Source organism: Bombina bombina, chromosome 2 (assembly GCF_027579735.1).
Source record: "Bombina bombina isolate aBomBom1 chromosome 2, aBomBom1.pri, whole genome shotgun sequence".
Taxonomy (NCBI): Eukaryota; Metazoa; Chordata; class Amphibia; order Anura; family Bombinatoridae; genus Bombina; species Bombina bombina.
In genome coordinates this window covers 889,595,461-889,607,575 of record NC_069500.1, presented here as the reverse complement: position 1 = coordinate 889,607,575, position 12,115 = coordinate 889,595,461, and the positions used below count along the sequence as shown (strand labels likewise).

The 12,115-nt window shown below is 40.2% G+C and overlaps 1 protein-coding gene across 2 annotated transcripts in view; it reads left to right on the top strand.

The window, feature by feature from the left end:
* MFHAS1 (multifunctional ROCO family signaling regulator 1) overlaps positions 1-9,327 on the top strand; it is a 189,963-nt gene extending 180,636 nt beyond the window's left edge. For both annotated transcript variants that reach the window (XM_053703233.1, XM_053703234.1), the window contains one exon: positions 8,651-9,327. The gene's annotated coding sequence lies outside the window, so the exon portion shown is untranslated. The remainder of the gene's footprint in view (positions 1-8,650) is intronic.
* Positions 9,328-12,115: the final 2,788 nt, after the last annotated feature.

The following is a 12,115-nucleotide window of genomic DNA, read 5'->3' as shown; positions in this document are numbered from 1 at the left end:
CATGAACTTTACTGCAGTACATTGATACTTTTATAGGTTTTGTCTTTTTTGGCTTATTTTAAACGTGATATTGTGATGTGACTATAGCAAATACAGAGCTTTTAAAAAAAAAAAAAAAAAATTGAGCTCCATACCGCACTCCAATACCAGCACTGCTGAAAGTTGCAGTGAGCTGGTTGTACGTGCTCGTGCATGATTTCCCCATAGACATCAATAGGGAGAGCCGGCTGAAAAAAAGCCTAACACCTGCAAAAAAGCAGCGTAAAGCTCCGTAACGCAGCCCCATTGATTCCTATGGGGAAACAAAATTTATGTTTACACCTAACACCCTAACATGAACCGAGTCTAAACACCCTTAATCTTACATTTATTAACTCCTAATCTGCCGCCCCCGACATCGCCAACAACTACATTATACTTATTAACCCCTAATCTGCCACTCCGGACATCGTTGCCACTATACTAAATGTATTAACCCCTAAATTTATCTAACCCTAACACCCCCTAACTTAAATATAATTAAAATAAATCTAAATAAAACCTACTATTAATAACTAAATAATTCCTATTTAAAACGAAATACTTGCCTATAAAATAAACCCTAAGCTAGCTATAATATAACTAATAGTTACATTGTAGCTAGCTTAGGGTTTATTTTTATTTTACAGGTAAGTTTGTATTTATTTTAACTATTTCAAATAGTTAGTAAATAGTTATTAACTATTTACTAACTACCTAGCTAAAATAAATACAAATTTACCTGTAAAATAAAACCTAACCTGAGTTACACTAACACCTAACCTTACACTACAATCAGTTACCTGAATTTAATACAATTACCTAAATTACAAAAAAACCCCCCACTAAATTACACAAAATAAAAAAGAAATTATCAGATATTTAAACTAATTACACCTAATCTAATAGCACTATCAAAATAAAAAAAGCCCCCCCAAAATAAAAATAAAAACCTAACTTAAACTACACCCTATAACAAGGCTTTAGGCTACCATCCTATTACATATGGCTCCTATAGCAGAAATATATAGGAAACCTACACCTGGCCTATTGCATGCCAATTCGTATCATCAAAGTCAGTTAACTTAGTGGTTTGTTGAAATGGGGAATACATTACACATGTTTTTATTAAGGAAAAGAAAGCCACTTGAGTTAGAAATAATTTAAAGGGATATGAAACCGTCTGTTTCATTGTAATAAAACCCCCCACTTATTTTATACGTAATAGAAATCATTGCAATATGTACTATTCATCATTTTAAATGGATTTTGCCTTTTTATTTTATTTTTTAAATTTAATTTCTGCAGTGTCCATTACTTTCTGTCACAGCCCTACAAAGAGGCTAAAGTGCTTGATTCCGTAAAACCTCTAGAGTCACATAAAATGGTTTAGTATTAAGTGAATACTTGATAAACAGGGAGTCAGATTTGCCCTTGTTTAGAAGAGGCATAATGTAACCTCAGTTCCCAACATTTCAGCTCCCTTATCTCCCTGGGGGCAGTGGCTTTACTGAGAATTTCTAAGTGCTCATTTTGCAAGAAAACAAGTAAGTTGTTTGCTGTTTTTGTTTTTTTGTTTGTTTGTTTATTACCTAATCTGTTGTACTTTAGTACACTGTTTAATATCCCGTTAATGAAGGATGTTTAAAAGAATAACTACCCAAATTGAAAACCATATTTGTGACTGAATATGGTCTACAGTTTGACCAAATTTGTAATGTTATAAAACAGGGCCTCAAGATCAGGGCCAGATTAACAAAGGGGGTATTAGAGCTGCAGCTCCAGGCCCATGCCCCTAGAAAGGCCCATGACAGAAGTATTTCTTTTTTATGTTTTTTTTTATGTGGTGGAAAGAACAGGGCCGCACTAAGGTGTGTGCAGAGGGTTCAGCACACCCAGAGGGAGACCAGTGACAGGCCTACTGTTTAATTACAAGGTTTTGTTATTTATTTATTTTTAAATGTCTGAAGCTGGATTTACGCAAATGCCCGGTAGTGCTCACTGTACAATGTACAAGTTTTTAGAGTGACGATGGGGACAATAGGTGAGCCACTGGATAGCAGCTTAAAGTAAAGGAGTCATCAATCTGATGTGAAGTAGTTATCAACATAAGACTGTCATGTACTCCTAGAGCAGGAGATGTTAATGATAGGCTGTCATGTACCCCTAGAGCAGGAGTCATCAATGGTAGGGCTGTCCATGTACCCCTTGAGCAGGAGATGTCAACGGTAGGCTGTCATGTACCCCTAGTGCAGGAGATGTCAATGGTAGGCTGTCATGTACCCCTTGAGCAGGAGATGTCAACGGTAGTCTGTCATGTACCCATTGAGCAGGAGATGTCAACGGTAGGCTGTCATGTACCCCTAGAGCAGGAGATGTCAATGGTAGGCTGTCATGTACCCCTAGAGCAGGAGATGTCAATGGTAGGCTGTCATGTACTCCTAGAGCAGGAGATGTCAATGGTAGGCTGTCATGTACTCCTAGAGCAGGAGTTGTCACTGGTAGGCTGTCATGTACCCCTAGAGCAGGAGATGTCAATGGTAGGCTGTCATGTACCCCTAGAGCAGGAGATGTCAATGGTAGGCTGTCATGTACTCCTAGAGCAGGAGATGTCAATGGTAGGCTGTCATGTACCCCTAGTGCAGGAGATGTCAATGGTAGGCTGTCATGTACTCCTAGAGCAGGAGATGTCAATGGTAGGCTGTCACGTACCCCTTGAGCAGGAGATGTCAACGGTAGGCTGTCATGTACCCCTAGTGCAGGAGATGTCAATGGTAGGCTGTCATGTACTCCTAAAGCAAGAGATGTCAATGGTAGGCTGTCATGTACCCCTTGAGCAGGAGATGTCAACGGTAGGCTGTCATGTACCCCTAGTGCAGGAGATGTCAATGGTAGGCTGTCATGTACTCCTAAAGCAAGAGATGTCAATGGTAGGCTGTCATGTACCCCTTGAGCAGGAGTTGTCACTGGTAGGCTGTCATGTACCCCTAGTGCAGGAGATGTCAATGGTAGGCTGTCATGTACTCCTAGAGCAGGAGATGTCAATGGTAGGCTGTCATGTACCCCTAGAGCAGGAGATGTCAATGGTAGGCTGTCATGTACCCCTAGAGCAGGAGATGTCAATCGTAGGCTGTCATGTACCCCTAGAGCAGGAGTTGTCACTGGTAGGCTGTCATGTACCCCTTGAGCAGGAGATGTCAGCGGTAGGCTGTCATGTACCCCTTGAGCAGGAGATGTCAACGGTAGGCTGTCATGTACCCCTTGAGCAGGAGATGTCAACGGTAGGCTGTCATGTACCCCTAGTGCAGGAGATGTCAATGGTAGGCTGTCATGTACTCCTAGAGCAGGAGATGTCAATGGTAGGCTGTCATGTACCCCTAGAGCAGGAGATGTCAATGGTAGGCTGTCATGTACCCCTTGAGCAGGAGATGTCAATGGTAGGCTGTCATGTTCTCCTAGAGCAGGAGTTGTCACTGGTAGGCTGTCATGTACCCCTAGAGCAGGAGATGTCAATGGTAGGCTGTCATGTACCCCTAGAGCAGGAGATGTCAATGGTAGGCTGTCATGTACTCCTAAAGCAGGAGATGTCAATGGTAGGCTGTCATGTTCTCCTAGAGCAGGAGTTGTCACTGGTAGGCTGTCATGTACCCCTAGAGCAGGAGATGTCAATGGTAGGCTGTCATGTACCCCTAGAGCAGGAGATGTCAATGGTAGGCTGTCATGTACTCCTAGAGCAGGAGATGTCAATGGTAGGCTGTCATGTACCCTTAGAGCAGGAGATGTCAATGGTAGGCTGTCATGTACCCCTAGAGCAGGAGATGTCAATGGTAGGCTGTCATGTACCCCTAGAGCAGGAGTTGTCACTGGTAGGCTGTCATGTACCCCTTGAGCAGGAGATGTCAACGGTAGGCTGTCATGTACCCCTTGAGCAGGAGATGTCAACGGTAGGCTGTCATGTACCCCTAGTGCAGGAGATGTCAATGGTAGGCTGTCATGTACTCCTAGAGCAGGAGATGTCAATGGTAGGCTGTCATGAACCCCTTGAGCAGGAGATGTCAACGGTAGGCTGTCATGTACCCCTTGAGCAGGAGATGTCAACGGTAGGCTGTCATGTACCCCTAGAGCAGGAGATGTCAATGGTAGGCTGTCATGTACTCCTAGAGCAGGAGATGTCAATGGTAGGCTGTCATGTACCCCTAGAGCAGGAGATGTCAATGGTAGGCTGTCATGTACCCCTAGAGCAGGAGTTGTCACTGGTAGGCTGTCATGTACCCCTAGAGCAGGAGATGTCAGTGATAGGCTGTCATGTACCCCTTGAGCAGGAGATGTCAACGGTAGGCTGTCATGTACCCCTAGTGCAGGAGATGTCAATGGTAGGCTGTCATGTACTCCTAAAGCAAGAGATGTCAATGGTAGGCTGTCATGTACCCCTTGAGCAGGAGTTGTCACTGGTAGGCTGTCATGTACCCCTAGTGCAGGAGATGTCAATGGTAGGCTGTCATGTACTCCTAGAGCAGGAGATGTCAATGGTAGGCTGTCATGTACCCCTAGAGCAGGAGATGTCAATGGTAGGCTGTCATGTACCCCTAGAGCAGGAGATGTCAATCGTAGGCTGTCATGTACCCCTAGAGCAGGAGTTGTCACTGGTAGGCTGTCATGTACCCCTTGAGCAGGAGATGTCAACGGTAGGCTGTCATGTACCCCTTGAGCAGGAGATGTCAACGGTAGGCTGTCATGTACCCCTTGAGCAGGAGATGTCAACGGTAGGCTGTCATGTACCCCTAGTGCAGGAGATGTCAATGGTAGGCTGTCATGTACTCCTAGAGCAGGAGATGTCAATGGTAGGCTGTCATGTACCCCTTGAGCAGGAGATGTCAACGGTAGGCTGTCATGTACCCCTTGAGCAGGAGATGTCAACGGTAGGCTGTCATGTACCCCTTGAGCAGGAGATGTCAACGGTCGGCTGTCATGTACCCCTTGAGCAGGAGATGTCAACGGTAGGCTGTCATGTACCCCTAGAGCAGGAGATGTCAATGGTAGGCTGTCATGTACCCCTAGAGCAGGAGATGTCAATGGTAGGCTGTCATGTACCCCTTGAGCAGGAGATGTCAATGGTAGGCTGTCATGTTCTCCTAGAGCAGGAGTTGTCACTGGTAGGCTGTCATGTACCCCTAGAGCAGGAGATGTCAATGGTAGGCTGTCATGTACCCCTAGAGCAGGAGATGTCAATGGTAGGCTGTCATGTACTCCTAAAGCAGGAGATGTCAATGGTAGGCTGTCATGTTCTCCTAGAGCAGGAGTTGTCACTGGTAGGCTGTCATGTACCCCTAGAGCAGGAGATGTCAATGGTAGGCTGTCATGTACCCCTTGAGCAGGAGATGTCAACGGTAGGCTGTCATGTACCCCTTGAGCAGGAGATGTCAACGGTAGGCTGTCATGTACCCCTAGAGCAGGAGTTGTCAATGATAGGGTGTTATGTACCTCTAGAGCAGGAGTTGTCAATGGTAGGCTGTCATGTACCCGTAGAGCAGGCGATGGATGTCAATGGTAGGGTGTCATGTACCCCTAGAGCACAAGTTGTCAATGGTAGTGTGTCATGTACCCCTAGAGCAGGATATGTCAATGATAGGCTGTCATGTACCCCTAGAGCAGGAGATGTCAATGGTAGGCTGTCATGTACCCCTAGAGCAGGCGATGTCAACTGTAGGCTGTCATGTACCCCTAGAGCAGGAGTTGTCAATGGTAGGCTGTCATGTACACCTAGAGCAGGAGTTGTCAATGGGTGTCATGTACCCCTAGAGCAGGAGTTGTCAATGATAGGCTGTCATGTACCTCTAGAGCAGGAGTTGTCAATGGTAGGGTGTCATGTACCCCTAGAGCAGGAGTTTTCAATGGTAGGGTGTCATGTACCCCTAGAGCAGGAGTTTTCAATGGTAGGGTGTCATGTACCCCTAGAGCAGGAGTTGTCAATGATAGGCTGTCATATACCCCTAGAGCAGGAGTTGTCAATGGTAGGGTGTCATGTACCCCTAGAGCAGGAGTTGTCAGTGATAGGCTGTCATGTACCCCTAGAGCAGGAGTGGTCAATGGTAGGGTGTCATGTGCCCCTAGAGCAGGAGATGTCAATGGTAGGCTGTCATGTACCCCTAGAGCAGGAGTCATCAGCAGTAGGATGTCATGTTCCCCTAGAGCAGGAGTCATCAATAGTAGGATGTCATGTACCCCTAGAGCAGGATATGCCAATTGTAGACTCTGATTAAACATCAGGACCCAGGTATGTTATGATATTTTTTAATATCAATCTTATAGATGTAAAATGCAGTAAACATGGTGGATTTTGTTACTTAAGGTGTAACACGATCTACTCTACTCTCAGATACAATATAAGTTATTAGGAACCACAAAAACAAATATCTCAAGAAATGGTTTTAAAAAATGGCTAGATTAGAATATGATAAAAAAAATATTGTTTAATTGTTCTAGACAATTATTTATCTTAACTGAATGCATTAAAGAATGGCTAGAAAAACGGAATAGTTATTCAAATATGTTGGCATAATATATGAGGCATAACACAGTAGGATTACATTTAATGTAAATAAATACTATGAAACCAAAAATATTTTATTTTTCATGTTATAGGGTGGTGACTTTATAAAACAATTTCTTGGCCAATAACTGTGTTTATGTTGTGTGTGTATGTATGTATGAGTGTGTATAACATTAAACTAATTAGTTACAAGTAATTAGTTACAACTCTTTAAGGTTTTTATAGATCTTGCAATGTCGATGTAAACCTTGTCAACTCACCCCTCTTTCCTCAAACATTTTGATTACAGATAAAGAATTAGATACATTTTCAGCCAGAACGGTTGTAATATAAATATGTTGCAACATGTGCATTATCCAATATGTGGGAAGAACTATTAGGCTCTTGAAGGACATATTATAAAATTATAAAATCACATATCATCTAGTAAAATTGTTCTAAGGAGTAGGTAACCTGTGGAAAATAAACACAATAAAGCCAACAGGGTTTTTTTCCTTTTAGACTTTAAAACAGGCAATAAAAATAAGTGTGATAAACAGGCTGTATGGAAACCCTGTTAGATATTGTAACAATTCTGTATTCCACACAGGCTTGCTTGCACACTCTTTTTTGTTGCCTGTTTGCTTGAAATTGTCCTTAGCAGGATAGATAGCTTAGGGAAAAGCCTAGGTTCCAAAACTGTTCGACTAATTTCTGTATAGAAAATCAGTGGTCATGTCATGTGTGAAGATGGGAAAAAACCCTGAAACATTGCATTGAAGTAAGAATACTAGTACTTTATTTCTGGAGAGTACCTTTCATATAGTTTTGCTTACATTGAAAATTTAAAATACACCCTAGGTTAGTTTTGTGATCCTGCTAGGTGAGTGTGTCAATATAGTTAACAAAAATACATACTTGTATATATCATTCATACATAAAAACATCATATATACTTACAAAGTTATACATGTTTTAACAAAGTGCACGTCATTATGTAATCTAATACAGGGTTCTTCAAACCACGGGTCGGGACCCATTACTAGGTTTCAACACTATATTTACTGGGTCGCAACTTATGTGTGTGTTGTATATGGAGTGTGTGTGTGTTGTAGGAGAGTGTGTGTGTGTGTGTGTTCTATGAGAATTTGCGGTATGTGTTGTATTAGGGTGTGTATGGTGTCTGCGTGTGTGTTGTATATGGAGAGTGTGTGTGTTGTAGGAGAGTGTGTGTGTTGTAGGAGAGTGTATGTTTGTTGTAGGAGAGTGTGTGTGTTCTATGAGAATTTGCGGTGTGTGTTGTATTAGGGTGTGTATGGTGTCTGAGTGTGTGTTGTATATGGAGAGTGTGTGTGTTGTAGGAGAGTGTGTGTGTTGTAGGAGAGTGTATGTTTGTTGTAGGAGAGTGTGTGTGTTCTATGAGAATTTGCGGTGTGTGTTGTATTAGGGTGTGTATGGTGTCTGAGTGTGTGTTGTATATGGAGAGTGTGTGTGTTGTAGGAGAGTGTGTGTGTTGTAGGAGAGTGTATGTGTATTGTAGGAGAGTGTGTGTGTGTGTGTTCTATGAGAATTTACGGTGTGTGTTGTATTAGAGTGTGTATGGTGTCTGCACCTGTGTTATATGAGAGTGTGTGTGGTGTGTGTGTTTTAGGAGTGTGTGTGTGTTTTATGAGAGTGCGTGTGTGTTATTACCTTTTACAACACTTTCAAGTGGGACTAAAATCAGAAATAAAGTACATACAGATTTTAGTCACTTTGCCAAAAATTGTAGCTATCTTGTATATTATTTTAGAATTTTTTAGAACAAGCATAAAAATAGGGTGGTAAATTTGGTATCATGGCACTGGGTCTTGGGGAAAAAAAGTTTGAAGAACCCTGATCTAATAACCGTAAAAAGGATTGTACAATACTTTAGACTGCAAAAATCTTCAATGAATAGTTTCAAAAACTCTTGGCTTATAATTTGTGTACATCATTTCGTAAAACATTACCAACTGCAAGGAAATTAATTTATTGATGTTATATGAGTAATTTGTTTTCCCCCGAGGCTTAAGTTGCTCAAGAATGTAATCGATTGTGTAATTTTTTTCCCCACTCATACAGGAAGCCTGGAAAATTTGGAGAAACCCATCACCGGTTTATTGCTGAAAGAGACTCGAAAACTTGCACCCGGGGACAAGTACTGAAACAACAAACAAAAACAAAAAACAACATTTTATTATGCTGGAAAGACTTTTAGAAAGCAAGAAAATGTAATGGACAAATGTGTGTTGCTGAGATATAAAATGAAAGGAATATCACATTGGTGTTTAAATACTTATTCTACAAAAAGTGAATGGAAATTCATAGAGACGGCTTCTCAGGGATTATGCTTGCCATGCACTTATAAGCCATACTGTGTAAAATTGTTAGTATTGTGAAGACAAATTAAGCTTTTTGAGTGTAAAAAAAAAAAAAGATTTCACTAAAGTTCACTGGTATTCAATGTGAACCAAATGATTGTCATGTCCTTTTTTTTTTATAACATGCCAAGTACACGCATTTTATACATCCCACAGGATTTGTTTAGGTGTAAAAGAAATGCATGAATTATGTTGCCTTTTTTTTTTTTAAGTACGTTGATCAATGGCTGTAGTGCATAAATAGTATTACTTGATTTTCAATGAAACCAAAAAAATGGACTATGCTTTGTTAAAAGACCAGATTCATCTTTTATTATTTATAATTAAATTAAAAAGAAAATGCAAACTACCCACAATAAACACTTGTATAAAATTCCAGAGCACCATGTTCATATATTTATTAAACCTCCCCCACCGTCCTGCTTACTTGGAAGTATGTATTTGTTTCCATATTACAAGAAACACTTTGTGTGGAAAATACTGGAATTTTTAAGGGAATTTAAATTATTATATTTTCTATTGAGTATATGCATGTGTGTGTATGTATGTGTGTGTGTGTGTATATATATATATATATATATATATATATATATATATATATATATATATATAGTGAAGATTGGAGTAGCCGTGTTAGTCCAGTAGATAAGATGCTCAAAAAACAAAGTATTGCAGTATGCAGTGATACCTTTTTTATTGCACTAACATAATATTTCAAAGACAAGCTTTCGAGAGTTTTCCTCTCTTCCTCAGCTCTGAAGCAATACTAATCATTCTGATATAGATACACATCACATACAACAAATGGAAGGGAGCGAGGGGGGTGAGAGGGGGTGTCATAAAAGGCAGAGAATGTGTCTGAAGGAGAAAATAGCTGAGAATAGCCAGAAAGAATAAATAAACAGAGGAGAGTAAATAGGCAAGATGAGAGGAAAAACAAAAGGAAAAAGAAACCAATATAGGACAATAAGATGAGAGATTATAGAAAGTTATGGTAGTGTGTGAGAAAGCCAGAGTCTACATTAAGTCCTTCATTTCTGGTATTGAAATGTGTGATCATTTTCATCTCAAACGTCTTTCGTTCATGAGAGTCTTTGAAATTCCCTTTAAGAATTTAAATCCTGAGATTAAGGATGGAGTGACCAGTCTGGGTGAAGTGATGACCAACAGGGGTACAATATTCATTTTCCTTGTGGTTTTTGATTGAGTGTCTGTGTAGATTCATTCTGAGATGCAGCTTTAGGCCAGTTTCTCCAATGTAGCAACCTCTGTCACACGCTGTACACTGTATCATGTACACCACATTAGCAGATGAGCACGAATAGGATCCTTTAATATTGTATGACGCGTTGTTGTGTCTGGCTGTGTTGTTGTCACATATATGTTGACACAGTTTGCAGAGTGATTTGTTGCATTGTGCAGTGCCATTCTGTGTAAGCTTCTGTTTTGTGGTTAATTTGCTGCGGACCAATCTCTGTCTCAGGTTAGGCAGTTGTTTGAATGCTAGTATGGGGGGTTCAGGAAATATTTTTTTGAGTGTGGGGTCCTCTGAAATTAGTGGTTGTAGCTAGGGATGCACCGAAATTTCGGCCGCAGAAAGTTTCGGCCGAAAATGGCATTTTTGGCTATTTCGTTTTTCGTTTTTTTTGCCTGTTATTTTCGGTAAAATTATTTTATAGCATGTTTCAAATTTGATGCTAGCCTAGAGCTGCTGTTTAAAGGGACAGTATACACTCATTTTCATATAACTGCATGTAATAGACACTACTATAAAGAATAAGATGCACAGATACTGATATAAAAATCCAGTATAAAACTGTTTAAAAACTTACTTAGAAGCTGTCAGTTTGGCTCTGTTGAAAAGGTAGCTGGAAAGCCCACTGCAAGTGCCAAATAAGACACTCCCTCCCCCCTCCCCCTTCTTTTGCATATGAAAAGACCCTTTACACAAACAGGAGCAAGCTGAAGAAGGTAGTTGACGGTATTCACATAAAAGTTTGGGGCTTGGTTAGGAGTCTGAAAATCAGAGCAATGTTATTTAAAAATAAGCAAAATTATACATTTATTTAAAAAAAAAACCTTTATGGGCTATATAAATAGATCATCTACAAAACATTTATGCAAAGAGAAAATGAGTGTATAATGTCCCTTTAAGAGTATTACTTGACTTACTGTTCTGCATATAATGAGTTTTCTAGGACTATACTTTATTTGGATAATTGGTAAAAAAAACTGTTAAATATGATTCTGTTACATAGAACTAAATGAAGAATAATACAGTATATTGATATTTATAATTGTTTTAAGTAGGGATGCACCAAAATTTTGGTCGCAGAAACATTTTGGCCAAAAAAAAAGGGTGAGCTTTTTTATTGGCTCTAATTATGCAAAAAAATAAAATAAAAAAGATTAATTTGAAAAAAATACATTTTCGGTATCAGTTTCGGTTTTCGGCCAAGTGCATCCCGGATTTTCGGATTCGGTTTCGGTCCAGAATTTTTATTTCGGTGCATCACTAGTTGTAGCTCTTTAATAATTTTGCGTACTCCTTCCAGAGTAGGGTTGTAAGTGACTACTAGAGGGGTTCTTGTTTTGTTTTCCTTTTCTTTGTATTGTAGGAGCCTTTCCCGTGGTGTTTTTAGGGCAGATTTGATTTTTTTTCCTTGTAGCCCTTTTGCCTAAATGACTCTGACAGTGTACTCAGGTGCTGATCTCTGTCTTTTGTGTCAGAGCAAATGCGGTGATATCTGATAGCTTGGCTGTAGATGATACCTTGTTTGGTGTGATTGGGATGGAAGCTGGATCTGTGGAGGTAGCTGTACCTGTCTGTGGGTTTTCTGTATATAGATGAGTGAAGGATGCCATTGGTGACAGTTATTGTGCAGTCCAAGAAGTTCACACTATGATTTGAAAACCTCTCTAATCATCACCTTTCAATACCTGAAAAATCAGTCTTATCCAAGGGGCTAACATTCTGTTCTAACACAAATCTTGATCACATCCAGTTATATTCAGACTTGGAAGAATTTTTCAGAAGATTGAGACTTAAGGAATTCTTTTATGCCAAAAAAACATGACTCTTAAACATGATAATAATGGTAGGAAAAAGAACAAAGATTTTACACCGACAGCAGGACGTAACATCAAATTGGACAGTTACATTGAA